At 38.9% G+C, this 6,000-nt stretch overlaps 1 long non-coding RNA gene across 1 annotated transcript in view; it reads right to left on the bottom strand.

Annotated features, from left to right (window-relative positions):
* Positions 1–901: 901 nt before the first annotated feature.
* LOC123329443 overlaps positions 902–6,000 on the bottom strand; it is a 37,004-nt gene continuing 31,905 nt past the window's right edge. Inside the window, exon 3 of the long non-coding RNA XR_006544865.2 lies at positions 902–2,199. This is a non-coding gene — a long non-coding RNA (uncharacterized LOC123329443). The remainder of the gene's footprint in view (positions 2,200–6,000) is intronic.

Genomic DNA, 6,000 nt, shown 5'->3' with positions numbered 1-6,000 from the left:
GAAAAACTAGATTTGGAGGAAAAAAACTCATCTCCTGGGGCTTAAAGCAAGCATTTTAATAAATGTGATAACTGGAACCACTGCCAAGCCTTATTTAGGAATAGGGTGAACTCAAGAGTACCACCTATAAGAGAAAATACAGGACCCTAAGGAGATTCACTAGAAGAGTGGGATGGAATCTACCAACCAAAGGAGGAAGATGTGGATGAGGCTTTTAAACCAACTAATAGATTGGTCTTGGGAGAGAGTATCATATAATAGAATCACAGTGCATTGCTATACATGGGTTGGCTTTAGGAAGATGACATACTTTAAGGAAAACCAAATTTCAAGCCAGAGTAATATTTAGGAATATACTGTAGATTTACCAAAAAGGACATCAGTGTGTATGCAGGACTTCCAGAAATATCTGTAGGTGATGTTAAACCTCTCGGTTGGGTCTGCAACACATATGCTGAAAAGCATATGTCCCAGATTCACTCCTCATTGGATGGATATCATTGATAAGAAGCTACTGACATTCCCTGTTACAAAGGCTGATGCTCAGCATTCCACTGATGCTTCGTTATGGCACGGTTCTAAAGAGCCTACAATAAGCAACAGGGAACCCCTAGCATGGCTGGGAGTCATGCTGCACCTCAGGTCACTCTTCTGCCTTCAAAGAATACTCACTCCCAAATCCACAGCTTCTTCTTCTGACCTCAGCTTCTTGACAGCAAGCACCATCTTTCCTGCTAGTCTGTATACTTTATCTGTTCTTCACTGGCCTAAATGATTTCTTCTTGATTTTATTAAATGTAGTAGTTAAATGAAAAAAATGTCATCTTTGTCATTGAATTAGTATACCCATATTAAATCCAAATAAGCTTATTAAAACTTCAGTCTCAAATCCTCTTTAAAAAATATATACTTCAATTTGGTAAAATGGAAAAATGCACAATATCTTAGAGTCTTTTATTTGTTTTCAATGAAAATGGAATGTAAACAAAACTGGAAGGGGAAAGGATCTTTAAGTCATATGGAAAATAACAGATTTTTCTTTTATTCTTTCAGTACAAAAAGATGAATAGGGCATTATTTCTGCCCTTCAGAAACATACAGTCTAATAAAGAAGGGAGGGAAAAAGATTAAAAGCAGCCATAAAATTAAATATTTTGTACCTTAATTGAGTTGCTCATCATCTCTCACCAGCCAAACAAGAATAATGGCCGCTTCACTGAGTTGTTGCTAGGATTAAGGAAAATTACAGATTTGAAAATGCATGTGCCTGGCACATAGTAGGTACTCAGAAAATAAGCTTTAAATATGTAAGAGGTCAAGTGTTTACTACAGTGTGATTTACCAGGGGCAATGCTAGAAGTTAAAACAGAAGCAGGTGTATTTCCAAGTATGTTTTAGAAATTTAACTGAGACGCTTCCCTTAAATATTCATTTAGTCACCTTGTTTATTACAGCTTTCACTAGTCCTGAAGTAGTCATGAGATTAGAAATGCACTACCTTGTCTTAATTCTCTGGAACAGGTTTCATAAATGTAGAGACATATTACTTGGATAATTCTGCTACCTCACATTTCTATAAGTACATTTATAAAACTTAATTAGGAACAATATATACAGTTTGGCAGGTAGTTACTGAAACAGCTCTATAGTTTTGTGAAATATATTAGATTTGGTACACAAATAATGCAATCATTTAATGGGTCAATTTCAATTACACTTTTCTGCTTGGCACCCTGGAAATCGATTTCTTTAACATGGGGACATTAGTCTTTTTCATATTCCTGCATATATTTCAGTCCCATGAATGGAACTGAAACTAAATTTAATAAATCTTTTCTTCATTTTCAGCCAAGTGTCCTCCATTTGATGGATATTAATGACAAAGCAGCTTATAACTCTCACAAATGTTAAAAACTTAGGACAAAATACTTTGTTGTACGTTCACAATATTGAAAGGACTTTGAGATCCTTTGGAATACAGTTTGGAGGACCCATTAAATATTGTGATAACATGTCTCAAAGGAGGGCCACGTAAGCCCGTGAGCATCGCTCATGGATGTATGAGATGAGAGCCATGAAAGCAGGCGGTTTCCCTTCGTTTCCAGTGTTCACTCCTTTGGTGGTGCGGAGGTGGTGGCGTCTTCATAATGGATTGATGCACAGCAGCACACAGGGTCTTAGGTAAATGAGCAATGATCGCTGTGAAAAAGAAAGAGAGGTTTTATTTTTTCCATTCAATTTCAACTTTTCTAAAACCAGGACACTATTCTTTCTTTCCTGCCATTGGGAGTAGGCCTTTGGATACAAATGTAATAGCTTAAAAACAGGCTACTTCATGGACTAAATATGTGCCACTGTGTAAGTTCCACTGAGGGCCATGTTCCCAGTCACCTTTTTCAGAACACACTGGGAAGGATGCATTACTCAAGGTTCCCCATTTAACAAAAGAAAAGGAAAAAAATTGTTTACTCTGGCTTTTATTTTTCATCTTTATGAATGTGTGTGTAAGAAAAAGAAAGACTGTTTTTCCTCTCAGTCATACTCTGACATTGGAGGTAAATGTTCATGAAAAAGCCTTGGTCCAACCCCAGGAAATCATTTGGGGGTAATTACCACTTGGCACTAAAGTGGCATTTTACAAGCTTGCCTTTTTCTACTGAGAGATGAAATAGTCAAGCATGGCTTTCATTGAATGCCAAACTGGACTTTCCTGATTGAGAAGGTTTTTTACATTGGTCTTGGCTCAGATTAGTTGAGGTGGCAATTCAGGAGATAAGAAAAGAGACTTGGTAATTTAACAGAGTTGAGAATATTAATTCAACAATCCCAAACTGCTATTTTGCATACTTGCTGCGCTTGCCATTATATAGGAATGCCTACTCTCTCTGAAGCAGACTAAATACAACATTGAAACTAAGACACTTAACACATATCAATTAACTACATGTATTGGCATTTAAAGATGTCACATACAGATACATTTATACACACATACATGTCCTTTCTTACATGCATGTGTGCTGTGCTTAGCTGCTCAGTTGTGTCTGACTTTTTGTGACCCCGTGGTCTGTAGCCCACCAGGCTCTACTGTCCATGTTCTGGAGAGACTACTGGAGTGGGTTGCCATGCCCTCCTCCAGGGGATCTTCCCAACCCAGGGATCGAAGCCAGGTCTCCCATATTGCAGGCGGTTTCTTTACTGTCTGAGCCATGGTGGCTTGAATTGGGAAGATTCCCTGGAGGAGGGCATGGCAACTTGCATACTGTACACTAATTTGAATACCTGAGTGTTTAGACAATTGGATTTTCCCCAAAATTAGCCTTTCAGGATACTTTTTTTGCTATTTTGGGATGTGGTTCTTAGGATAGATAATAATAAAATAGAAGTTGAGCTGAACATGTGAAAAAAAAAAGCAGGGAATTCTTAAATGTGGCAGGAAAAAGTAGAGTCAAAGGCCAAGGAAAGAAAATAGAAGTGAAAAGTAGATGGAAACCTGCAAAGGAAGGAAAGGTGATGGGAGGCGGCGGGAAGCGAACCAGTCAAGGTTACATGGTTTTCAAATGGACACACAGCTCCAAAGAAATCCTGAGATTGTGTATTTCAGCAATTTTCAATCATGAGGATGGGAGGGACTGAGCCTTTGTAATATGAAGTATTTAAAATCAGATGCAGTTTAACAAGGACAATACCGTCCTTTGCTTAGTATTTATTTGCCAGGGAGAGGCTTCATAAACAACCAGGAACAATGTGTGACAGAGAAAGATCCGTGCTTATGTAAGCGCACATGCTTGTGTCTATGAGGAAATTGTTGTATCCTAGAGATTTCCTTCTTTGCATCCACAGCACCCCTCCCTTCCTATCCTCTGCATCCCAGCCAGATATGTGCCTTTTCCTTTTCCTGCTTTATGAAAAACCAAGTTTGGGCGGCACAGCTAGTCAGTAACCATTAATGGGTTAAGAGGGTTGGAAACTCATTTGATTTCATAGTTGACTGTTTGCATGACTACAGGTTAAGCTGTGATTAGATTTCCATTTACAGCTCCCTCATTTTCAGGCATTTAAAAATAACTCAGCCCTAAAAGTTCCCTCTAAATTGATTGAACTGAAGCTTGCCAATGAGTCAGAGATAACCCTCAACCTCAAAAACACAAACAAAAAAGCAATACCAAAGTTGGGGGAAGGGTGTATATCAACCCAAAGCTAATTTTTTCCCAAGCTTTCTTATTCTGGAAAGAAAAAAAAAGAATCATTTTGGGAAGGCAAGCTAATAAATTTATGTCACTTCTGTATAACTGTTTTTAAGTTATTTTGCAATCACCCAAAAAAAGGTAAAACATTCTGCACTTGCAAAAGACAACATACACACCACACACACACACACACACTTCCGTCTGCATATAAATAGATAAGAATTCAATGGCCTCTTGGAGGTTGTGTGAGACACATATTCAAAGTCAAAATGGGTATTTTGTGATGATCTGGTCTCTGAGGAAAAACCAAGTTTACAAGCCCTGATAAAATATCCTTTTTTTCCTCCTTTCAGCCTTAAATTCAAGGCTATTCAAGACTCTTGCCAACTTGCCAATTCACTGCTGTAGAATTACCTAAGAGTGTAATTTTTTTTTTTTTTAAGCATTCAGAAAGTGACATGGAAGTTCAGCAGGAGACCCCTGCTGGTGGTGTCTCCTTAGACCTCCAGCACAATGCAGCGATTTTTTGTTCTACCCAGGATCTTTAGAACAGGAACTGGTCTCTTGACCCATCCTACGGCTTTCAGATTCCAATTTCCTAAAGCACTGCAGCCTCTTATTATTACATTTGAAAGATTTAAAGTATTACTTTTGCTCATGCCAAGGAATGCAATGAAAAAAAAAAAAAAAGGAATGCAATGATGCTTTCAATAAAGTTAAGAACAATGGAAGCCACCACTGTTTACAGTCATTTTTTTTTTGCATATGCTGATATTTCTGTCATTTGGGAAGGCCATGTGTTAAGTAATTTTCTGCTGTAATGAGGGGTTGCTGCTGCTGCTGCGGCTAAGTTGCTTCAGTCGTGTCCAACTCTGTGCGACCCTATGGATGGCAGCCCACCAGGCTCCTCTGTCCATGGGATTCTCTAGGCAAGAATACTGGAGTGGGTTGCCATTTCCTTCTCCAATGCATGCAAGCATGCTAAGTCACTTCAGTCGTGTCCGACTCTGAGCGACCCTATGGACAGCAGCCCACCAGGCTCCTCTGACCATGGGATTCTCTAGGCAAGAATACTGGAGTGGGTTGCCATTTCCTTCTCCAATAAGGGGGTTAATCCTTACCAAAAATAAGATGAATAAACCTGAGAATAGTAGAAAAAAATAATACAGGGATTTAGTCTGGTAAAATTTTATTAATTGGGCTTCCACTAACACATAATTTGTGATATTGTGTTCTGGGCCAGATTATAGATTAAGAAAAATCTTTCTTATGCATGGGACTTCCCTGGTGGTCCAATGGTTAAGATTCTGACCTCCAAATGCAGGGGCCCAAGTGTGATCCCTGGTTAGGCAACTAAATCCCACATGCTACTACTAGGAGTTTGCATTCCACAGCTGAAAAAAATCCCACACGCCACACTGAAGACCCAGTGCTCCCAAATAAATAAATATTTTTAAAAAAGAAAAAAAATCTTGCTATACAAATTATAAAAGAAACCAAGACTGGACTAGGGGAGAGGGATTATTGGAGTACAAAGCATACTAAGCCTATCTGTGAAACTTGTGAAAACATAAAGCCTCTAAAAACAACATTCTTCAAAACATTTGTTACATGTTTTACAGGGGCACATACTTCAGAATCTACTGAAACAAGATAACATGCTGGCGACTTTAACAGCAAAGATCCAGGCAAAACCAGCTTACCTGGTGGCTCCGTGGTAAAGAATCTGCTTGCAATGCAGGAGACCGAAGTTCAGTCCCTGGATCGGGAAGATGCCCTAGAGGAGGAAATAGCAACCCTCTCCAGTATT

The sequence above is a fragment of the Bubalus bubalis genome, chromosome 15 (genome assembly GCF_019923935.1).
Source record: "Bubalus bubalis isolate 160015118507 breed Murrah chromosome 15, NDDB_SH_1, whole genome shotgun sequence".
NCBI classification, from domain to species: Eukaryota; Metazoa; Chordata; class Mammalia; order Artiodactyla; family Bovidae; genus Bubalus; species Bubalus bubalis.
This window is presented reverse-complemented; position numbering and strand designations above follow the sequence as displayed.